Raw genomic sequence first — 25,740 nt, forward strand, 5'->3', positions numbered from 1 at the left:
AAAATGTGATTAAAAAATGTAATACATTAAAAGGTACATATAGTAGGTGCCCTCTATGCCAAATATAATTCACTCAAAAAGGGTATAATTTTTTTTGTGGTAAGCTTAGTGTGGCCAAAACACACACAGAACTCATCTTGCACATGAAAATAGAAAAAGTTTTAAAAATTACCTGAAAAACATGGATTTTCTAAGTGTGGTAGCACAAAAGGGACAAGTAATACCCAAGCCAAATTTCAAACACTGCATAAATAGACCATAATATAATATGTGGCAAAATTTCAACTTGTTATTGCAAGACATTTGTGTACAATAAAAGCTGACAGAGATGTATTTGGTTGCGTTTCTTTTAACATGATTTAGCAAGTAATAGTGATGATGCAGACAGCTTGTTTCATATAAAACTGCAGCAATTGTTTGGAACCATTATGCAACGAAGTTAAACGATAGTAGTTTTCAGGGACAGAATGAGTCATTGTTATGCAGGAACAACAAAGGAAACAAGCAACAATTACAGGTTACTCATATTCTTAAGATTCTAGTTCAGACTGGTCAGTACTGTTGTGGAAAGTCAGTATGGAGGCAGAAGAGTGTACTAGTGGTGCTTTTGTTCAAACAAGTTGCAGTATTGGTAGAGCACAAGCATCTGAATGTCATAAAACTACATATGGAACAAGATCTAGCATTCGCTTTGTACTGTATGATCTGGATGAATCGGACCAAGATTTGTTGCTATGGAGATCCGGGATACACCCTGTGGGCACAAGAAGTACAGTTCCAGGAAACTTTTGTGTCTGTTATCATCATATGAAAGTGTTTCTGGATAAGTATTCTTTCCTACAAAGAAGTTATTTTGATCCATTTAGGATACATAAGAAGACAGTGAAGTGTAGCCTCCGAGAAATTGATATAGAATCAGTATTGAAAGTGAATCAGTGCATGGGACTTAACATGAATCCAGGACAAAAGTTATGTTCCAGGTGTGTTACACTGCTAAAAAATGAAGAATATTCTGATAATTTACACGACAGTGATGAAGAGTATCAGCCACCTACAACCACAGTGGATGAGCAATTAAATACTTTAGTGACTGCTCTTGGTTTGTCTCCCATGAAGACACACAAAGTTGGGAAAAGAGACAGGCCCAGCTATGGTAGAAGAAAACTATAAGCAGCTCAAATTGAATTAGAACACAAAATAGCTGACACACTAATGGTGGAAGAGGAAGAACTATCTGCCCCAAAGGAACAGAAATCATGCCAGAAATGCTCTGATTTGGACAAAATCATGCATGATTTGACAGAAAAATGTGCCATATCCCCACACCAGAAAAAAATAGCAATTCTTACCCTTGCACCTTCCAGCTAGTCTACTGACTACACTGCAAAGGAATTCAGTGTTTCTACATCCATGGTAAAGCAAGCTAAGAAAATAAAAGCAACCCAAGGAGTGCTTCCACAACTTCAGCAGGCTCAGGGTAAGCAGTTGAGTTGAGAAATAAAGGTGCTAGTGTCGGAGTTTTATGAAAATAATGACTAGAGCCGAATAATGCCTAGAAAAAAAGACTGTTGCTATGCAACATATCAGAACTATACGTAGAATTCAAGGAAAAGTATCCCAATACCAAAGTAGGTTTATCATCTTTCTTCAATCTTCAGCCAAAATGGGTTGTGCCTGTAAGTGTAAGAGGCACACAGAATGTTTGTGTATGCGAGACCCATCAAAATGCTAAGCTGATGTTTGCTGCTATAAAGGATTCTGGTCTGGATTACAAAGGTGCAATGAAGCTGCTAGCGTGTGACATCAGTTCCTACCAGTGCATGATACACAGGTGTGAAAAGTGTCCTGGTAAAGCATAACAAACAAACTGTATGGTGAACTCCATATGGATGGCGACGAACTTGTTTCTTATAAACAATGGACACACATGGATCACACAAGTCTTGAAACAAAGCAAAGTACAGTGGAAGATTTTGTTGAAACATGTTGTCAAAAAATGGATAAACTGACCACACAGAGCTTCACAGCAACAACACAATCAGCTTATCTCCAGTTTTGTAAGGATAATTTGAAACAAGATGAAATTATAGTAATAGTAGACTTTTCTGAAAATTATGCATTTATAGTTCAAGACGCCATCCAAGGATATCATTGGGAGAACAGTCAAGCAACTCTCCAACCATTTGCAATTTACTATAGAGGTGAATCAGGTGATGTGTCTGTCATGAACCTGTGCGTTTTTAGTGACTGTTTAATTCATGATGCCATTGCAGTTCATGACCACGTTCACACTGTCATGGCATATCTGAAAAACAAGCTGCCTCACATACATTTTGCGAAATACTTCAGTGATGGGGCAGCTAGTCAGTACAAAAACTGTAAAAATCTCAAAAATTTATGCAAACATTACCATGATTTTCAGATTTACGCTGAATGGAATTTTTTCGCAACAAGTCAGGGTAAAAATGTACGTGATGGTATTGGTGCTACCATTAAGCACATGGCATTACGAGCTAGTCTGCAGTACCCTACAGAAGGCCACATTCTAACACCTCTTCATTTATTTAGATGGGTACAGAAAAATATCTCTGGCAAACAATCATTCTATGTTTTGAAAGATGAGGTGAAGTCAGTCGAAGAGTTGCTAAAAAGCAGACTAGAACACGTTTAAACTGTTGCAGGCACAAGGAGCCATCATCACTTCTCTCCAGTGGACTCTGACAATGTGCAGATGAGCAGACTGTCCGGTTATAGCTATAGGTTCATGCACAACATGTGTCTTCACAGTGTGTCTGACTCAGGATTCAGAAGCAAAAGCAGCAACATACAACCAGGTTGCTATGTTATTGCTGTTTATGACGACAAATGGTACTTAGGATGTGTTGCAGAGTGCTGTGAAGCAGAAGGTGATGTATTTGTGAACTTCATGGCACCAGCAGGACCAGCAAAATCATTTCATTGGCCACGTTTGGCAGACAGGTGTTGGATTCCTTTTGAACATATTCTTATGACAGTTCCAGTTCCTACCACAGTGTTAGGAAGACAGTACAATTTGCCACTCAATGTACAGAGTGGGAGAACTTCTGTTTGAAGCACAATCGACTGGTTTTTAGCAGTTAAGGTGCAGTAAACATTAATGATAGGTTGTGTTAATCTGTCTATATGTTGTTGCTTAGTGATTAAATAGTTGTGGGAGAGGATAAGAAGAGGTAGAACAGTTTACGATATGTTTTTACAAAATTGTGTTGTGGAACAATGGCCACATCACCAAATACATCTGTCAACTTACATTGTACACAAATGTCTTGCAATAACATGCTGAAATTTTGAGATATATATCATTATGGTCTACTTATGCAGTGTTTGAAATTAGGCTTGGATACCACGTGTCCCTTTTGTGCTACCACAGTTCGAAAATCCATGTTTTTCAGGTAATTTTTAAAATTTTTGTATTTTCGTTTGCATGTAACTCAGTTTTTGTGGCTGATACGGGCATGATGAGTTCTGTGTGTGTTTAGGCCACATTAAGCGTACCAAAAAAAATTTATATCCTTTCTGAGTGAATTATATTTGGCATAGAGGGCACCTACAATGTGTACCTTTTAATGTATTACATTTTTTTTAATCACATTTTGGAATTTTTTATTTTCCCTCAGAAATATGTCGTTGGTGTTTTGATTCGTGGAGTGAGTTCTCTAAATGGAAGTTACTGGGTTGTAAAAATTTCACTGGACTGTGTGAAATAGTTGGGTCTGAAGATAGATTGCCAGGTGCGGGTTGCAATTTCCGGGTCACGCCACCTTCTTTCACAAGTCATAATTCTGGAACTAATTGGTAGGGGAAACTAATACTTTGTACACGAGTGTACTGAATTTCAGTCAAATCTGAGACTATGAACTGGAGCCCCTGGTTGAAATGACATGGAATGACCCAGTCAAGTGAATTTATTTTGTATTTTTGGCTTTTATGCTGTAACCTTTTCACTAATGATCCAAGTGCACAACTTAACTAATCACTTCACTAGTTGTCAACATGCTGAAACATACGTTGCTCTGGGTGGAAGATGATAAACTTTCAGTAAACACAACTAGGAAAAAAATACTGTGGTGGATATGCGGTACTGTAAACACTGAACTAGTTGTGCAAAGAGATGAACTGTTCAACAAAATAATTAGTTTGAATATAAATGAAGGGAAACGAAACTTACCACCTCTGAATATGTATCCTCTGTTAGAGATGTCATGTGTACTACTGTTTCATGGATAACTTTCTATAAAGCATTAAAGGCTCCCGATGCATCGTAGTTCGTTGATATCACTCCAAACACAAAACACACAAACACACACACACCGTTCACCTGAATATTGCATAGAATTTACTTTCGAAACCATAACACGAGATGTAGGCAAACAATTGTTTGCAAACACAAAGACGTACCGCTGGCAGACTGCTAGCAGCAGTATAGCCAACTCGGAAAATGAAAACGCACCGAATCTTTCTCTAAAAAGCACGGTTATCATTCGATAGCTCTCCCACCGTGTTAAGAATGTTGGCAAAAATAGAAAAACTAGTTATATAAAATGTAGTGAAGTATGAACCTTGGAAGGTGAAACAATTAAAATGGCCCAAGAGGTAATGTTACAATTTTACCATGTTACATAGCGGTAACCATATCGAATATAATCGACTACAATTATGTAAGTTACGCACGCCTATATTGTACTCACTTTAAAAATTGTCCTCTTTGTCAGATTGTGCCACAAAAATTGTGTTATCCTTCGGTGAAGATGATTCTTGGGGAGTGTAGCTCCGCAAGCTCAACAGTGACATTGGGTAGCATAAATCATAATCGCAGCAACATTTCCCTGCATTTATAAGTCCAAATCTTATAGCCAAAACGGAATTCAAGGTTCTCACTTTTAGTCTATTTCGTTGTTTTGTTTTCATTACTCTGACTTGGCTAAAGACACTTTCAACATCTGCATTCGAATGTGGAAAGGATGGAAGTTGCAATTTGCATATCTGTATAAAGCAACTTTATTCCAAAATTTTACCATGCCTGTTCTTCTGTCCATTTTATGTGGTGTACATTCTTCCACTTATTATCTATCATTGTAGTGATACTGGGATTCTGATCAAAGAACATTGCCAATTCTATAACAGGACGTTTTATTGATTTTAGACACTCTCCTGGAGTAAAAAAACTACATATATTGAAGAACTTTAAGGTTCTCAGGAAGCTGTCGCCGCACTTGTTCTACAAGTTACCGTACCCAAGAAACTGAACGCATCTATGACACAACTGTTTAACTGCACTAACAAGAAGTTTGCTCGAAGAAAGTTTTGTTTCGCATTCAGATCCAAGATAGAGATGTGGCTGCAAGTGATCCTCAACTCTGGAATTCAGTATATGTGATTGGAATTCAGGAGCCATATTTTTTTAACACAGGGACTTGATAAAAAGGATTAGATCATTCAATAGCTTTGTGGGATCATGACGTTTGGATTCAGATTTCCTATTCACGTTCTGAACTTCCTGTAGAATAGGCTTAAGGAAACTAAGATACAAGTAATTAGATTCGTTATTGTACATAGAAAACAAAACCTCAGCAGCATAACAGCGTTCTCTCAATGTTGATATCTCAAAATGAGTTTTAAGCTCCAGCCACTGCTGCGGTATTCGGGTCAGTGCCTTTTCAATGGATAACCATTTTGTCTGACTCATTTGAACTAGTTTTAATGGCAAATCACCTTCATTTATTGTATAAAATAGTTCCCAATATGTAACTTGCCTCATTGCTGAATTTGAGAATCAGTTGTATGTCTCTTTACTTAAGAATTCTAAATGCCTTGACAGAAGGTCACTAGCAGCACATGTAATCGGAAACTGCAAGGTATGGCACACATACCTAATAAATAGAAGATACAAAATTTCACACTTCAGTTTAGCATAAATGCCACTGTTAATCCCTACTATGGCAGAGAGATTATCTGTGCCTATAGCAAGAAGCTTATTTAAATTCATATCTCTTTTAGAAAAACAGCTTTTAAGGGCCTCAGTAATTCCATCTGCAGTGTGTTCGTCCAACGTACAATTTCTAGCACTATGTACAAGAAACTATGCAGATGTGTTACATGTATGTCTGAAAGAACATACACCATTTTGGTCCAGTTGCCACTATGAATTAAGACACAAAGAAATTACCCAGACGGGGATTCAAACCCAGGTCTCCTGCTTACTAAGCAGAGGCTCTGACCACTAAGCCATCCGGATGCAGTTGTCGTCGTTACTGCACGGATTACCCTATCATGCTTCCTGTCAAACCCAAATTCTCAACTTCTCCACACACTACTAATTTAGTGCTCCTTACTCATTAGCCTCATTACGCACGACATTTTGCCGTTTCCCGTAAGAGTTCGAGCCTGGTGTGCATGCGCACTGAAGAGATCATTGGCCGTTCTCGCCTTAATTACATATATGTGATGTCTGTTCTTTCAGCCATGTCTGAAAGACGGGAACCGGCGAAATGCTGCGCGTAATGAGGATAATGCGCAAGAGGCACAACATTAGTAGTGTATGGAAAAGTTGAGAATTTGGGTCTGACGGGACGCATGCTAGGGCAATCTGTGCAGTTCCGAAGGCCACTGTGTCCAGATGGTTGCTGGCACGGTAGCTCAGCGTGTTCGGTCAGAGGGTTAGCTGCCCTCTGTAATAAAAAAAACTGAGTAAATGGATCAACGATGAACTTAAATGGGTGTCATGGGATATCCGCCTCGACCAAACGCAACGAACGATACCGAACACAAGAAGATTTTAATAAAAAAAAAACGGATAGCTAAGTGGTCAGAGCATCTGCCTAGTAAGCAGGAAGTCGAGGTTCGAATCAAGTTCAAATTTTCGAAGTTCCCCGTTGATTTAAATCAATGCCCACTCGCAGCCAATTTCTGTAATTCCTTTGTGTCTTGGCAAATTCATTGCTTCTTAACGGTACACACGTGTGTAGGAGAGTCTGGAGTGTCTGAAGTTTGTGTCACAGAACATTACCACCCAACATGTCTGCTGTTGCGAGAGCGGCAGATATCGTACCTCGTGTCTGTATTGCGCCACATGGCAGTCAGCATTCTGGGAGTGATTTGCTGAAAAGCCACTCTAATCTGCCTCCATAGGTCAGCCAGATTCTGCAGTCTTTGTGGATACATTGTTAATGTGTCGTAGCCATATAGAAAAATATCTGTAGCCGTTAGGTCGGTGCTATGAGAAGGCCATTGGATAGGTCCACCACAGCCACACCAGGAATCGTTGAATGTCTGGTTCGGTTGTTCATGCACTGTGAGAGCCCAGTGAAGTGGACCACTGTGCTGTTGTAATGGTGACCTGCATCGAATATGGCTGTAACTGAGGTACCGCATACTGCTCTTTCATTTAATCAATACAATCTGTTTCTGAGGTCTTGTGTCTTCACTGTAAATTATGTGCTGTTGGCTTGCCTCCTGGAGTGTGGTCAGTCAATGTTAACTCCGATCTTTTTCATGCACATTGCAGAAAACTTCTCAATGATAGATTATTAACTTATCAAAATAACGTTATACTTCCCTGACATCTCAAATGTATCACCCTGTATATTTATTGCTGTGGAATAGTCCCTAATCGCAATTTCTAGTAGTTTGGTTACAGGAGGAGGAGATGACTGTTTAACGTCCCGTCGACAACGAGGTCATTAGAGACGGAGCACAAGCTCGGATTAGGGAAGGATGGGGAAGGAAATCGGCCGTGCCCTTTCTAAGGAACCATCCCGGCATTTGCCTGAAGCGATTTAGGGAAATCACGGAAAACCTAAATCAGGATGGCCGGACCCGGGATTGAACCATCGTCCCCCCGAATGCGAGTCCAGTGCGCTAACCACTGCGCCACCTCGCTCGGTTTTGGTTACAGAAATGGCATTTGTTTCATCTACAATGAAGCTATATCCTAGGCCTCTTAAATCATATATTAACAGCTGCTCAAAATGCGTTACTAACATCTTACAGGCCATTGCTGTTTACTTTGCACAATGGAGTTTCAAATGGTTCAAATGGCTCTGAGCACTATGGGACTTAACACCTGTGGTCATCAGTCCCCTAGAACTTAGAACTACTTTAACCTAACTATCCTAAGGACATCACACACATCCATGCCCAAGGCAGGATTCGAACCTGCGACCGTAGCAGTCGCGCGGTTCCGGACTGAGCGCCTAGAACCGCGAGACCACCGCCGCCGGCCAATGGAGTTTAAGATCCACTGCTTCTTTACTGACAGAAAAGCAGGATTTACACAGATCACCCGAGTGTTCTACAGTTTGAAATAAAGAATGTTCTTCAATAAAAAGTGCCAGCCGCCCTTCCACCAATACCGATTCTTGTCTGGTTGGTTTGTATGGTAAAACACACTGCCGGCCACCACTGAATGGTCCTGCTGCTTTTATTTGCTTATTTGTTTTATTATGCCTCTCTGTATCTCCCAGCCTGGCAAGTAACACGACTTTGCAGTAACATCCAAGTAACACGACTTTGCAGTAACATTTATTATCGCTTTCCTCCATTCTCATTAACCATTGTTTATATCTCTCATCACGCCTTTCAGAGACGTATAACATGTTTATATTTGTGCAAACATCAACGAAAACTGTCTCACTATTCACTGTCCATCACATTCAAATAACAACCCACTAGCTCTGTCACCTCTACTGACCAAACAATCTCGGGGAGTCCCAATCTTGGGAGGGGAGAGGTACTCTACGCCACCAACGGACTATGTTACATCACATGAAAGCCTATAATCTAATCTCTTCTTCTTACCTAATAATGTGGGGTGGATGGCAAGACAGAGAGCAAACGCTCTCCAAACGTGGAGGTGACTGGATACAGTCGAATAGAGTGCTGTATTACACTTCCTGTGCGTTTGGGCTGGGTGTTGGCAGCTGTGGTACATTTACAAGCAATTTTAGAACACAGAACGAGAGGTTATGCCATGATCGCATGGATAGATCCAATATAAAATTGATAGAATTGAGAAAAATGACTAGTGAATAGGTATAAATTGACCGAATATATACCGAAATGCGGGAAATTGAGGAAGTACTTGCGTATCTTCTGGCTCGCGCCGAACAATTTGTACATGGGAACAAGTATGTGGCAACAAGAGGAATCCGAGAAAACGTCGAGATCGAAAAGAAAGGAAATCACAGAGGCAGTCAATTTTTTTCCGTCGAGGCTGTATGTCTATTGAGGTACCAGTGATACGCGCGAGTTGACTACTATATTTGATGCTTTTCAGGAAGACAGAGAACCATTCATCTCTAAACTTACTAGCATCTACGTTAAAGGATAACAGAGAGTGGACGGGATGATCGATTGAGATGGAGCTGTAACGAGGTACGATTTAATGGTTGACTGATGCATTCTAGAGAAGGAGAAGTTGCTGCAGGTCAATTTTTCAACTGTTCGGTCCAGATGCAACAGTCGCGTGACAGCCTGCGTTCTACTCATATGCAACCACGTGTTCTGTATGTGGTTTAAAGCACTGTCTACTTGCGATCGTTAACGGTAAACCTGTCGGTCATCAGAGGACTTCCATCTCATGTGTGATGAAACTTTACACATTCCTGTAAACGAACTTTGATTTATGCGATGTACTCCATCCCCACCTGTCGCATCTTGGGCGTAAAATCGAGACTTCAGCTTCGTAACTAAGTTAGCGAAGGTGCTTGTGAGGCGCTGCTACCCCTGTGTACACATTTGCCTGACAGATGTGCTGTTTACAAAGTTAGTGACGGAATGACTTGTAATTTTCACATGTCGGACGCTGCTGCTATGCGTTTATCTGTGTCCTTGTAGGAGGTATCCCCCGCTACTAAGGATCATGTTATATAGGCCTGATTCAGGCATCGTATAATTTCTGAACTGTGATGAGATGTGAACGGTGGACACTATATGTCTCTGGAAAGCTATATTGTGCTCCTATCATGCAGAGCAAATGTCTTACGGAAGTAGTTTTTTCGTTTTATGGTTAGATAACATAGCTTATCATAGAGAAGCCGGGAAGAAGGATGTATGTCATGCGCTTTAAATACATTTCTCACATTGGAATATTAACAGCACTACATTCCATACGACTGATAGGTTGGAAATGCAGGCGATCTAACATTATAGCCCATTTTAAGTGCAGAACGTTGTAGCCTCAGGAGTGTGTGTGTTTATGTTCTCTCTTACCAACACCTTCCAGGTACCGATCCTAGAATCTAGAACAATATTTTAGAGTAGATAGCTTGGTTGATTTAGTAAAAATGCGTCGGACTACATCCGTCTGGAGCTCCATCGCGAATAAAAATCATTAATTTCTTGTTCTTCTTAACCGTCTGCTATTACATCACTACACATCTGTTACTGTACATCGATAAGGAGTGCTAAGCTCCTCGACATGGGTGCATCTCGAGAAGTCTCGTGCACTTGGAGGGTTGTAAAACTCCATTCATTCACGAGACGTGGAGTGTAGAGGTCTTCTTCTGATCGGTTTCAGATTAATTCGGTAACGGTGCTGCAGGGCGGGTTGGTCAATGACAGTGTGAGGAGGGTCCTTCACTCTTTAATTTTACCCTAAGACAGCGAGAATACTCTGTGACTCATACGCAGAGAGATAGATTGTAAATTAAGCACTATGCTCGAAGTGTTAGAAATACGTAGGTCACTGTTTGGTATACTTTGATGATTTATGTGTTCGAGAATTAACACTGAATGGACGTACTGAACAGTCATTTATCTACATTCATAATGATTATCGCAAAGTAGAGAAGGGGCGGTTTAGCTATGTTACTGAAACTGGGGAAATATGCTGTCACATCACTGGCCGGTGTTGAAGTTACCGTAAAACTGCTAAAATTGTTCGCGCTATCAACTGTGTTGCTTATTATTACGGTACATCGGCGGTGTCTTTTCCATCCCATCCGTCCATTGGTGCGCTGTTGGTTACCACATAATTATTGACTGACAACGCTTGTTTGAGTTGGGGAATGAGTTTTGTGGATGGGTGACAACTCCTGGTGGTTGCTAGCAACGAAACAGTGATCGCGTACATTAGTGCAATATGAGGAATCAGTCGAAAGGGAACGCAGAGCCATCATCTATTCCGTCACTGTGACAGATGAGTTTAAATGTAGAGGTCATCAATCACTTTTGGACATCAGTTTGGAAACTCTCCACAATGTAGCCAAACTCTTCTAGTTTCCTTATGTTGTAACTGTCTTTTATTTAAAATCATCCACCTTGTGTCACGTGTTATGGTAGTTGCAGTAAAAAATGATTTACACTGTGCGATATCTAGTTTTCTGTGAGAGGCCGTGGATCAGAGCGTCTTAATGTCAGTTTAGGACCTGAGACAGACCTCGAAGTCGTGGCAGAAAAACAAAATGTATGGCAGTGTACAAAGCGTGTTAGAAAACAATGTTTCAAACAACGACACAGGGTCACAGGGAGCGCTCTTGCGAGTTGCAGTGTAGTCTGTGGGATACGTTCATCATCCTACATTATGGGTGATGAAACCTTAAACTGATCTCTGCAATGGATCAAAAGCTGTATATTTAATAGGATCATCCCGCATAGGCAGCTGTAGCAGTTTGACAGGTATATTCGATGACGGACTGGGTGTCCTGTTAGGAATGCTAGGAGGAATGCTATTCTCGGAAGCATTGAGACAACTCTCTCTGTCTGCGCCGGATCCACATCGCAGCTACACGTCATCGCGTGAGCAATGGCGCCAAGGTGAGTTCTATATCGGGTGAAGTTATTGGAGCTTTTATAGTTGGTAATTTTTCTCTGTTGAATGGTGCAGAATAACGATGATAGCATGTTGGGCTGATAGATTTGAATGGATGTGGATCTGCTTTGGTCTGTAGTATCTGTATCCAGTTCAGAGACGTATCACATTGTGCGCATTTCCACCGAATGGTCAAAACGCGGTCCTGTTGCACTAACACAGGTCGTGCTGTTGCTAAATGGGTTGCAGAAGGTGGTGAATATGTCTTTCTCCGACTTCTGCTTCTCTTGCATGTAGTTTCACATAGACCGCATTACTTACAATCTTTGCCTCTTCCTTTAAAAAGCGATCAACATCGAGTGCTTTTGGTCTAGCAAAGCAAGTCTCAGTGTCGGTTTTAGTAGTAGGGTAATAGGTATATGAAGACATTTTATATAAAATTGATATCAAATTAATTATGCAAATTAATTAAATGGATCAATTAATCACCCCCATGCCCTTGTGATGTCACTGGTTTTTCCTGGCTGGCATGTGGGCCCCTCCCCCTCTTCTCCCCTCCTCCACCTCTGGAAATGGTGGGAAATTCAAATTTATTGGCGGGAATATCAAATTTTGTGTTCATGTTGAGGTTCAGAGACCAACTGTCATAGTTCACAATACCACAACTAGAGTGCACTGTTGGTCCTCCACACTCCTCTCTCTCCTACTTCCCTCTCGTCTTCCACTTCTGAGGGAGCTTCAGTCTGTGCTGAGCTGCTGGACAGGATAGGGGTAAGTCTTTGTTTTGTACGATGTGTTCAATTCATTAGATTATCTGATAAAGTAGATTACAGTGTATTGATTATTGTTCAAACAATTTCTGGGATACTTTTTATACTGTTTTACTTAAAGAATTTGCAGAAGCCAAGGCAGTGAAGAATATTGTTTATTTAAACAATGTGAGTTGGATAGGTCCAGTTGCCATTGACCGAGCAGTACACAGTAGCTCCATCCGGTTTTGTCAATAACTGTTTGTTGTGGAGTGGGTATTTTCGCTGTCAGTGCAGCAATAGAGAAGTGCTCCAGTCATTCGAACCAATAGACTTATATGGAAACGATGGGTGATTACAATAAGACCATAAGGTATCACTGAAGTACAGGGGAGTAGCCTCCTGCCAATCTACAAGTGAATATCTGCTGGGAAGAACATAAGGATGGGTAATAGCATTAGAGCGCCGACCCACTGTCACAGTTGGGCTATTTATTTTTTTTCTTTATTGTGATTTCATTCCCCTGCCCCATATGGGCAGGGGAGGGCTGTCAGCGGCACAATCCGCCACTCTTCAGCTGAGTGACATGACAACTAAAACAAGAATAAAATGATACATACATAAGGAGGTAGAAAAGGGGAACATAAAACAGAGTAAGGGGAGAAAATGGAGGTAAAAATACACGGACATGGAGACTTTCATGGGGGACAGTTAAAAAAGTCACCAGAAAGTTAAAAAAAAAACACACACAGTTGGCGATTCTTAAAACACAGAGAAGACACTGAATGCACATGCACAGGTTAAAGGTCGGCCACAGTATTAAAAACAATTCGGAACAACACACTTAAAACCCACTTGGAGCACACACGATGAAGAATAAAACTGCCAGGTGGGACCTGCCGAGGGAATGGTCAGAGAGGATGGAAAAGGAGGGGATAGCATGGGGCAGCTGGGGAAGCGGCGGGATGAAGAGAGGAGGGGCATCAGTGGGTTCACGAAGGGGCGGGAGACATGTGGGGTGGGAGAGGAAGAGGGAAGACAGGGCAGGAGGGAGTGCAGAGACACTGAAAGGAGGCACAAGAGATGGAGGGGGAATAGGAGGGGAAAGCCGCTCAGGAGGAGGGAGGGGGAGGAGAGGGAGCCCTGAGGAGGAGGCAGGAAGATGGGGTTAGAGTTGGTAGGAAGGGTAGATGTCAGGGCGAAGCTCATCATCCGGGAGGGGTAGACGGTGGAAGTTGTGTTGGGAAAGGAGATGGAGGGTGTGGAGATGGAGAGAGGGTGGGACACAACGGTAAAGGTGCGGCAACTGGTTGGGGGTGGAGAGGAAGGGAGACACTAGGGGGTGAGGGGGATCAAGGCGGCGGACAGTATATAGTGTGAAGATGTGTTCAAGGAAAAGGAGAAGGTGGGGGAAGGGGACGAGGCCGTAGAGGATGCGCGTGGGGGACAGAAGGCGGATGCGGAAGGCGAGGCGGAGTGCATGGCGTTCCAGGATTTGGAGGGCTTTATAGAACCGGGGAGGGGTGGAAATCCAAGCGACACTGGCATAACAGAGGATGGGGCGGATCAAGGATTTGTAGGTGTGAAGGATGGTGGAAGGATGCAGACCCCATGTCCAGCCAGACAGGAGTTTCAGGAGGCGGAGGCGGTTGTGAGCTTTGTTTTGGATGGTAAGGAGATGGGGAGCCAGGTGAGGTGGCAGTCGAGTGTGAGGTCAAGGTATTTGAGGGTAGGAGTGAGGTGGATAGGATGGCCATAAATGGTGAGGTAGAAATCATGGAGGCGGAAGGAGCGGGTGGTGCAGCCTATGATGATCGCCTGGGTCTTGGAGGGATTAACACGGAGGAACCACTGGTTGCACCAAGCGGTGAATTGGTAAAGCTGGGTTTGGAGGGTACGTTGGGACCATTGAAGGGTACGATAAAGGGCTAGGAAGGCGGTGTCATCAGCAAACTGGAGAAGATGAACAGGAGGGGGAGGTTTGGGCTATCAGCAGTGTACAGGAGATAGAGGAGAGGGGAAAGGACAGAACCTTGGGGCACGCCGGCAGAGGGGTAGAAAGTATGGGAGTTGGAATTGTGGATAGTCCCATAGGAGGGACGATGGGAGAGGAAGGAAGCAACGAGACGGACGAAGTTGATGGGGAGAGCATAGGTCTGGAGTTTGAAGAGGAGCCCGGGATGCCAGACATGGTCATAGGCTTTCTGGAGATCAAGGGAAACAAAGATAGCGGAGTGACGGGAGTTAAGTTGGAGGGAAAGAAGATTGGTAAGGTTAAGGAGCTGGTCGTCGGCGGAGAAGGAAGGCCGGAAGCCACATTGGGTAAGAGGAAGGAGGCAGTGCTGGTTAAGGTGGCGGTGAATACGGCGAGAGAGGATGGCCGCGAAGACCTTACCGAACACGGAGGTGAGGCAGATTGGACGATAGGAAGAGGTATCAGAGGGGGGTTTGTTAGGTTTATGGAACAGCAGAACACGGGAAGTCTTCCACAGGTCGGGGTAAAATCCAGTGGAGAGGAGGACATTGTACAGGGTAGCAAGGACAGACAGGAAGGATGGAGGGGATTCCTTGAGGTGACGGTAGGTGACGCCATCATGACCAGGGGCGGTGTTGCGTTTGGAGCGGAGGACAGTTTGGCTAAAAATCCCTTCCCATATAATAGGACTCCTGTAGCAACATCATTTGGGACTGAAGCAAACTAATACCTATCTACAAGTCACAAGTCGCATCGTAACCAACAGAAACATGGAAACGTCCAGTGGTTTTTTATGAATGGAGTACTCATTATTTTACTTGTACACAGCGTGTCAACACGAAGAAGAAAATTGACCAGACACCTCCAGTCTAGCCTAGCACCATCTACCAAGTGTATTGTGTACCTGAAGATCTGGCGAGCCTGGACGCTGCCGCTCGAGACAGCCTTAAGGTGCGACTTCCGATTGCCCGACTCCCTCGTGACCACTCCTGCTGCTGTCCATGGCACAATGCAAGACAAGCGGGTGTAACTTGAAGTAACTGCAGTTCCACCTCTTACGCAGACTACTCAGGTCAAAAACTCCGAATTAGGGATGTTGTTTTGTCAATGGACCTCGAATTTCTCATGCAAAATGTAGATTCTTCCCTTTTATACGAGTTATTTTTGAAGACAGAAGCAATCGGACTATACACGCGTTTTCACATCGCTTAAGTATTTTTAAAAAAATGGGTCTAAGCACTACGGGACTTAACATCTGAGGTCATCAGTCCCCTAGACTGAAAACTACTAACTAACCTAAGGACATCACACATATCCATACCCGGGTCAGGATTCGAACCTGCGACCGTAGCAGCAGCGTGGTTCCGGACTGAAGCGCCTAGAACCGCTCGTCCAGAACGGCCGGCGCTCAAGTATCGTTACTTGTTGTGAAAATCCTATACAACATTATGGAGCAGGGTATATATCCTGTAAGAATTTTCTCATCAGGTTAAAAAATATCTTTTCTTAACAGTTTAATTTCTGCTACGACCTGCATCACTGGACTAGAATATTAAACTGATTTTTGGCTCATGACGGAGTGCTAAGAGAATGGTCTACCTCTGTCACAGGATGCGTTTCTCAATTTCGAAATCTCTTATAGTAAACAACTTCCTCATAACAAATGAAGTCTCTCAATGTATCAGCACAGATATGTGTTGTAAATATCAGGTTTATGCAACGTATCACTTTATAAATTCGGTAATATAGCTGATTTTATTACGATGGTCATCTCTCTCTGTGTAGGTGGAGATTGAAATTTCGTTAAAAGATCTCGCCACAACGAAAAACGCCTGATTACCGCTCCAGCTCTCGAATCATATCTGTGGTACTCTCACCCAGACTTCCACCCGCCCGGTAGCACGTCATTGATATCAAATTGATAGGCTAGTTAATTCAATTCATCATGAGAGTCCCTTTGCATCTTGAGTAATTTTTTCCTGCAGTCGGATTACTATCGCCAGGTAACCATTACAGACGCTTTGTGACGTCACCAGAGACTTCCCACAAACTATGTAATCACTTCCTCCGATAATGTCGGCCGGAGTGACCGAGCGGTTCTAGGCGCTTCAGTCTGGAGCCGCGCGACCGCTACGGTCGCAGGTTCGAATCCTGCCTCGGGCATGGATGTGTGTGATGTCCTTAGGTTAGTTAGGTTTAAGTAGTTCTAAGTTCTAGGGGACTGATGACCTCAGAAGTTAAGTCCCATAGTGCTCAGAGCCATTTGAACCATTTGAACCTCCGATAATAACATTGGTGGTAACCATCGTCAAATAGCTGAAGACATCCAACACTGATTGCGTTCTGTCTCTCAGTTGCCTTGTCATGCTGGTGGAAGTACATCACTTAGAATTCTGGTATACTGTTCCTGAACTAATCCTGCTGAGACCTGTCAGTCTGTGGGAGCGGTAGGATGTTTCGTTCTCCTCTCCACCCCCACAACACCTCCGCCCTCATGCCCATCCCTGCCACAGGGTACCATGTGAACATCTGCCACAGCTGCCACCAGGTCACAAACCTCTGCCGGTGCATCAGGGCGACCCACTGCTCACCATGCCGGACAGCTGTTAATGATTCCAGACTCGCAAAAGTTGTCCTATCCTTCTCAGAAGAACTGGGCGATTAAATGTCACTGAGGTAAACACCAGGATGTTGAAAATTATGCTTCCTCTCATCCCTCCTGCAAACTAAAACGTTATGAGATATATTTTCAAAATATCCCGGAAATGCTGATCCAGTGAGCAATAGCAAAATACGTATCAGCTGACTACCACATCCCAAACGTACACGAGTCTGCAGACCTAGGTTTCCCTCATAATACAGCCCTATAGAAGTGTTCCTATTGGCCCCCACTAAATTAGTGGGCAGATGCTTCGGGAACTCAAATGGAAACCACTGGTTAGAATGCAATATTCTTTTGAAGGAATGCAATTGGGAACTGACATTCGAAGCTGACTGCAGAAGGATTCTACTGCCGCCAACATACATTTCAAGTATGGACCACAAAAAGAAAATACGAGAAATTAGCGCTCATGTGGAGGCATAAAGACAGTCTTTTTCTCCCTAGCTCTCTTTGTGGGTGGAATAGGAAAGGAAATTACTAGGAGTGGTACAGGGTACCCTCCACCACGCACCGCAAGATGGCTTTCTGGATATGCACATAGATGCAGATATAAATTTAGTATGCCTATCAAGATGTTAGCCCATCCATTTACAGGCACACAAAACTCACAAAAGAATGTTGTTTCTTATTTATAAAGGAAAAAAAAGAAAGATGGAACTTCTACTGTTGGCTGTCTCTCTGTTGCAACCTTCGTATTAGCCCCTAATTTTCTCACTTCAGTCACTTTGCGAGACGTATGTGAGAAGCTGTAACACGTTGGTCCACAATACTTAGAAGAAACAGTATAGGCCACATCTCTCGACTCCGCTTTCGTCAGAGTATCCCTTACCTGCCATATTCTCACGAATCCTCCAGCCTTTTAATCGATCTTATTTCGGCGAGTAAGAGTTGTCCGCTGCCAAGTTACACACCCCTGCCAATTATCTAGAATTCTCATCACATTCCGACAGCACTGTTCTATTATTTACAAGACCATCTAGTCTTCCACCCGTCAATGTGTGGAGAGCTATCACAATCAGAAAAATAGCACACTAACATACAGGAGGAAATTCACAACCGCGCAGAGTATACATGGACTGCACAAAGGAATTCAGTAGCATAACACTTACAACGCATCAATACAGAATGACTATTTATAAAAATCTCTCTCTACATGACCTAAGCTCCTTTACCATGTTCCACGTATTACCGCACTACAAATACGGTAGGGTAATGGTGTCTGAGTCTTCATCGACAGCACTGTGTCTCCCTCTCTCATCGTTATTCTTGTAACATCCAACGGAGTAAAACTACGAACTGTAAAAACTTCACTAGCGTCGCCTAGTAGAAAACACAATAAGATTTTATCACGTCTCTCTCTTCCGATGTATCAGAAAAAAATGCTGTGTGTGTGTTGACACTGACCATATGGGTTGATCCCAATAAATATACATTTATTGGTTCACTGCAGCAGGCAGCCAGTGATCGAAGTCGCTTCCATGGATCTGAGTGAAGTTTTGTTGCCTGTACTGGAGGAAGACCGTATCCCACAGACTATCACTCATAATAAGAGGGTTCTTCTGTTGTTGCTTCATAAGTAGTTTGATACATTGTTTTTTGCTGTAACACGTCGATGCAGTGTGTGACTACAGCTGTCTACACAGCAATACATTTTGTTTTCTACCATGATTTGGAAGTCTGTGTCAGGTGCCAAACGGACATTAATACATCTCAATCTATTGACCTTCACAGGAAGCTGGTCATCGCATGGTGTAAACTATGATGATCCCCCAACACACAGGATGGTAGAAATAAAACACAGAGGCCATGTTTCTGATTGACAAAAATATGGAAGACATCATAACATACAGAAACTGGAAAAGTTTGTGGCACTGTGGAGCATTTCCAGCAGCTGCTACATTTAATTTCATCTTCCACAGTGACAGGGTACCAGATGTCTCAGTGTTCTATTTCAAGGAGACCATGAGCAGTGATTCCTCATATTGTCGCTATATACATGACCACTATTTTGGTGCTGGCAATTCCTGGAAGGTGTAGCTCCCACCAAAACTCCCTCCATCTCAAGCACATGGTGTCAGTCAATTATCAGTCAACCAACAGCACACCAGTGGAGAGATGGGATGGAAAAGATCGTGGAATGTGCAGAACCACATGGAGACAATGAGTGGGGACACAGAGGCAACCAGCCGGCCGCTGTGCCCGAGCGGTTCTAGGCACTTCAGTCCGGAATTGCGCTGCTACTATGGTCGCAGGTTCGAATCCTGCCTTGGGCATGGATGTGTGTGGTGTCCTTAGGTTAGTTAGGTTTAAGTAGTTCTAAGTCTAGGGGACTGATGACCTCATATGTTAAGTCCCATAGTGCTTAGAGTCATTTGAACAGAGGCGACACGCAGCATGCTGGCAGCTTGACGTAATGGGGCACTGAATGGCAGGGGAACGCTGAAAACTAAGGTAGCACATGGCACAGGACAGCAGCATGGGGACCCGGGAGACCCAGTCCAGCTGACAGTGGACGCCCTCACGATCAGCCAGGCCACATGTGTCCAACAACTTTCAGCGAGGCACTGAATGGTGCTCAGCTTGAGGAGGCCCACAATTATGAGGTCCAAAGAGACAAGGGGTGGATGGCAACTGGTGAATGGTACGTGGTGCCCAAGGTGAGCTGCACTGTATTTCGGCAACAGAACTGATGTCAACAAAGAATGCCTGTGTCGTACAAGGGCCCTCAGAATCGGTATACTGGCATTGGGCCACAATGAATGAACTTCTACCTGTGTCAGTTCTGGACAAGATGTGTCAGCCACACTATGGCCCAAGTTAATCTTTTCTCCTACTGGAGACCAGTATGCACTAGCCAGCCACACCACAACACAATGCTGTGGAGCACAACATCGTCTGCAGTATCTCCGTCCTCGCACCAAGAACTTCCTCAGAGTGTCCACCATGATGTATGGTACAGATCAGCATACCCTGTTTCAATAGAACCTTTGAATAGTGCAGAATAACTGCCCAAGCTATTCCATATCTAGCTCTTGTTTAGCTCTAGCAAGTGAAGTATTAACACTGTCAAGGTACAGTTGAATCGACAACTGTGACCAACACCCGTCACATCGGCGTGAACATTGGAGACAATGTTCATGGACAGACCTGTGGCAAAGGGACTGTTGTGATGGGAGACTGGTAGCTACAGATCTTCGAGTGAGCTGCTGTCACTCAGCATCATTGTCACCCCTGTGGACTGCACATTGGAAGACTGGAAGACAGTCCATCTGCTGCACTCTGTTCTGACTACTTCTACTAGATGCAACGCACCCATGTTGTGAGTGACGACCAGACAATTGCACGGAAGTAATCTGCTTGTCCTCAAACTGTACATTGTGTCTCCGTGAATTCCAACTGCACTCCTGTAACAGAAGTGATTCAGTACATGTATGCTGTCTAAAGACAGTTAAACTCAGAGATTAGGCTCACTTCATTTTTCTGTGCTTTTATACTGATGTCATATTTTGTTTTGTTCTGCTTGTGATATATATAGTGAGTACTGTAAATATGTCTAGTTACACATGTTCCCAAAGTAAGAATCCCATGATTACGCACACACTTTGTTTATATGTTTGTTTGTCATTGTCAAACTAAGCTAACACTCACGCTATGTTTTCCCAAAGTAATTTAGAGAATACAAAGACCAGATTATGTTATGTAGCATTTCGTTGACATCCAATTAGCTGCTTAAGCAATTTGGAAATATGAGTAAACTAAATTTTACTAATAATGGATATACATTTCATGTTTTGATGTTTTGTACTAACTAGTTCAAATGGTTCAAATGGCTCTGAGCACTATGGGACTTAACATCTGAGGCCATCAGTCCCCCGTAGCAGTCGCGCGGTTCCAGACTGAAGCGCCTAGAACCGCTCGGTTATGCTACAAATAAAGATCGTCGCAGATATTAGCTGATAACGCTAGACAGAAACATCGAAGAAAGGATATTGGTATAGGACAACGTATTGCTGCATTCGTGGTCGATAAGGCAATGTGTCCCAGACTTAAACAGGATGTTGGAATAACCTTCAAGCAAACAATGAATTTAGCTCTTCGCATACGAAAGAAGAAGAAAAAAATCTATAGGACGTTTAAAAAATTGCGGTGGACCAGCGGTGGCAGCGGCGAATGGTTCTTTGAGGCAGAAAGGAGGATGGAAAAGGCATGTTAAAACGCCCAGGATCTTGCCAATACCAAAGACATCTGGGGCAAAATTCCGTTTATAATCCTTGCATTTGCTGGGCTATCGGCCATTGGTTCGATAGCTGGGGGAGCCGCTGCCATAACTCTAGCATAAAGAATGCCCGAAACGCTGAGAAGTAATTACTAGAAGCTCGAAGGCATAATGGCCACGGAGACCATCGCTATCGGTAAAGGCCTATATTTAAAAGCATACAGGAATGGGCTTGGATTGCACATAAACGTAAAAGAAAGCCCATTGAGGCACTACTGTACAGACTTCTTACATACTTCGCTCTGCTTAAACTCGTCAGAAAACTCAAAATCCCAAGTTTCGGGGCTTGTTTACGTAGGATATATTGCCTGAAGCAATGTGGGAATGCAAAGAATGTGGAGCTGTCGATTTACATTAAGGGGGGTATATGGAACTCACTGGATTGCGTACGTTAAAAAAAAACTGGAAAAACATCTACTTCTTTGACTCATTCGGTGATTTAAGGCCGCATGAAGGACTGTACTATTACTTCACGCTACTACGACTTCAGTTCGTACTTCTGTGGACATTTCTGCCTAATGTTTGTCCTGATAATTGCATAAAAACAGGCAGTATGCACATCACCGCATAATTTGAGGTTGAGATGTGATGTCGTTCACTCTACCTCTAAAAGAACGTTCATCTAAATTAAAATCGAACTATTTGCCTCCAATAGATCTGATCAGAGGGAAGTAGAGGATAACATTGATCGCTCTGGAAACGTAAAACAGCATAGCTAATGACACTTCTAGGGAATTGGGAAGTTGTGGTAATACCTTCCGGCTGCTACGACAGTGACGATTTAAATGCATATATTAAACGATTTGTAAAAGGATTTGAGCTACATGCAAACGCTAACAACGTTGAAAACAGATATAAAAACAACGGAAAAGGCAGCGAACTTAGTCACAAAGTTTCAACAGGATAACTACTAGGTTTCTCGGGGGACAAGTGCTGGAGCGTACCCGTAATACCGATAAAATTTCCCAATCAGATCAACCTGTGGACATAATGCCAGTCCATGTAGAGAGTAACATCGCGTCGAATTCGTACGTTAACGACAGATTAGTCCATAGTATATACACAACCTCTCGTACAGTGACCGTGGTTTTCGGTGACTGTTCAGACATTACACCACCTTGAGCTAAATATTGTAGATCAGAACGCAACCAACCGAGATGGCGCAGTGGTTAGCACATTGGACTCGCATTCGGGAGGACGACGGTTCAAACAGCCGTCCACCCATCCTGATTTAGGTTTTGCGTGATTTCCCTAAATCGCTTCAGGCAAATGCCGGGCTGGTTCCTTTTAACGGGCACAACTGACTTCCATACTCGTCTTTCCCTAATCCGATGGGACCGATGACGACGCTGTTTGGTTCCCTCCTACAAATCAACCAACCAATCAGAACGCGATTCTAATCGATTTTTGCGGTGAGGGAATTATAGTACATCTTCATTTGAAGCAAAATTATGCGTATTAAATATAAATGTGGATTGCCTAACCATCAGAAGACCACTTTGCAGCGGAAGCAGAATGCGATAACACGCGACAATTACGAGTATCTCAAATCCATTGGATTGATTGGAGATAGATTATTCAAAGCAACACGATGCAGGGAAGGCTGGAAATGTGAGGTACGTGTCGAATTCGAATTATCCGAAAACTTTCCTGGGGGCACTGAGGCATATGCGCTAATGCTACACGACCATCTTGTAAACTACTCGCCACTAACTGGACTTTTACATGTGGTGTAAATGTAGAGGCATTACACAATATACAATGCGTCATACAAATGATGCCTCAAAGAGCAAAGATAGTTGCAGTCACAAGGGTTTTATGACGAGTGTAGTGCGCTAAAACTCGAGAAACAGCTGTGTAGTTGACTCGATGTTTCCACGTAAATCGCTCGGACGACGAAGGGATGATGCGAGAAGATATGGTGTCATTGCTCCGAGCGTTTATCACAGAGACAACGTAGTTTGTCAAAGGCGGTGAGAAGATTTCCCGGTTCCAAGAAATTTATAAATGTGCGTCTATGCAGAGTCTGGAAACAGAAGGATGTCCTGCCCTCAATCAAGTGAAGAAGAGGTATGGACAACGTCGGTTTATGAGTAATTCAGAAAATGAACAAATATTATTCAGTTGGCTTACTAATAAATAAATTGTTTCTTAAAAGATCTTTGCGTTTATTTATTCACTTCTTATTTTTCACCTCCGCACTTGGAGGTTTTAGATGAGTATTCAAATTACTTCTTCTGTAGCACTCCTCATGAGAAGGAGAGGAGCCAGGGATCGTTGCAAGGGGCTGTGGGGCGGCTGTAGCAGATAAGCACGCGTCGTAATGCAGCAGCTGTCTGTGCAACCTAAGATAGATCACGCCGGGACATTATTGCCGTGCCGTATACACGCCACATGCAGAGGCATTGCGTTACAAGTACCATGAATATGCACATAACAGTTTTGAATTTCACATACGTACATATGTGAACTACAGCTAACTCCCGCTCTCATGAAAAGTGTGTACGTAGTGGTATAGGCAGAGATGAGCTGCACGTGCATGTCTCGTTCCCGCAAAAAGCACAGACGTCAGTACTGTGCTGGATTCTCATGAACACAAAGTCTACTTCTCTCGGTACATATGTACCTGCACCCAAGAGCATGCGCCGCGTGTATATACAGTAAATCAACGCTGAATGGCTTGATGAGCCATAAAGCCCTCTGCACAAGCTGATGATGAAGGCGCTGGTAAACGCGCTCGTTTGTCAAACGATGGTCAGTGAATCCCGACGAATCTGAACTTAATTATTATTGGGGGATGTACATGTCTATCGCTTGTATCTGTGTGTGATACTAATAAATTTCGCTTCTTCTTCCGTTGAAGAAGATGGCGGACTCACAACACTGTCGCCAGACCGTCACTGATGCGGGCGTGTTCACCAACAGCAGATAAATCACGCAGCCACTTTAGACTACTCCGTGATTGCTGATGTTTTCACGGATAGCTCCTTACAGTGCCAAATTGATAACATCAGTGCTGGATTTCTAGATCCAGCTACCTTCCTTTGTACATTTAAAGCAGTATTGGAAATGCAGTTCCCTGGAATTATCAATGCCCAGAGGTATTCTGCCACCAGATGGAAAGTGTTTGTCTACTGTGAGCTGATGCACATCCATAAAAAAGGCAGCAGTGATAAGTACCGTCAAACTGTGCGGGAAGGATGGCGTGATACGGCAGTATAAGTGAACTGCAGAGTGGTGTGGAACTTTCACCGAGAGCGTCCTACTAAGACGTTATATACAAGGTGGGGAAAAACGGTGTCACGAAATTTTAACCCTGGATAGCTGATGCAAGTAGGAGGCAAAATTACTAATGTTGTGTAGATTTTCAGCTACGGATACTTGGGACCAGGCGGTCCGATTGGCTGTGGGATTGCCCTATTGCTGTTCGTCGGTTCACGGGCAGGGCTATGGTTGTCGGTCGGTTCGCACATACAAACGTCCCTCGCCCTGTCGCTGCCCCAACGTGAATAGGTCTTGCTGTTTGCCTCCACCTCACGTCAGAGTCATTCACACGTAAGCTTCGCTTCGGAGCACACACACGTCACCTGCGACTTAGTCATACAGTAAGCATGGTGGCACAGTATTTGTTTGAGAACGACGAAATATGGTTTTTGTTTATGGACTGGCCGACTGTAATGAGCATGAAACTCGACGGTTGTATGAGAAACGATACCCAGGAAGACGCCACCCACACCCACAAACGTTTACAGCAATCCATCGGCGACTTGGCGAAACAGGCTTGTTAGCAGGGTATCATGGTGATGCTGGAAGACCTCGAACACGATGGGATGCTGCATTTGAAGAGACTGTTCTCGAACGCTTCGAGGAAGTACCTATGACAAGTACTCGAGCGGTTGGACACGACTTGGGGGTTGCTCATCGGTTAGTCTACGAGGTTTTGAGGAACGATGGCCAGTATCCATTTAGTTTCCACCCTGTCCTAGACCTAAGTCCTGTGGAGGACTATGAACACAGGCTAGGGTTTTGTCGGTGGTTTCTGCGACGTGTTGCACGATATCCCGACTTCCCCGCCATTGTGTTGTTTGCCGACGAATGCACCTTCCATCGGGATGGCCGTTACAACATTCGAAACTTTCATTACTGGGTAAGGGGAAATCCTCACGTCACGTAGGCCCACGGACACCAGAAACGAGTTTCGCTCAACATTTCGACAGGCATTGTGGGTGACCATCTGATTGGGCCAGTCCGTCTACCTCCTCGACTTACGAGAGAAAATTACCTTCACTT

At 43.4% G+C, this 25,740-nt stretch overlaps 1 protein-coding gene and 2 non-coding genes across 5 annotated transcripts in view; 1 reads left to right on the forward strand and 2 right to left on the reverse strand.

Annotated features, from left to right (window-relative positions):
• LOC124555217 (tRNA:m(4)X modification enzyme TRM13 homolog) overlaps positions 1-4,458 on the reverse strand; it is a 158,502-nt gene extending 154,044 nt beyond the window's left edge. For all 3 annotated transcript variants that reach the window (XM_047129070.1, XM_047129068.1, XM_047129069.1), the window contains exon 1: positions 4,208-4,458. The gene's annotated coding sequence lies outside the window, so the exon portion shown is untranslated. The remainder of the gene's footprint in view (positions 1-4,207) is intronic.
• A 1,744-nt stretch (positions 4,459-6,202) lies between these two features.
• Trnat-agu lies at positions 6,203-6,274 on the reverse strand. The gene has a single exon. It is a non-coding gene; the product is annotated as a tRNA-Thr (tRNA).
• A 9,700-nt stretch (positions 6,275-15,974) lies between these two features.
• Positions 15,975-16,162, forward strand: LOC124557453. The gene has a single exon (XR_006968719.1). It is a non-coding gene; the product is annotated as a U2 spliceosomal RNA (small nuclear RNA).
• The last annotated feature ends 9,578 nt before the right edge of the window (positions 16,163-25,740 follow it).

The sequence above is a fragment of the Schistocerca americana genome, chromosome X (assembly GCF_021461395.2).
Source record: "Schistocerca americana isolate TAMUIC-IGC-003095 chromosome X, iqSchAmer2.1, whole genome shotgun sequence".
NCBI lineage: Eukaryota > Metazoa > Arthropoda > Insecta > Orthoptera > Acrididae > Schistocerca > Schistocerca americana.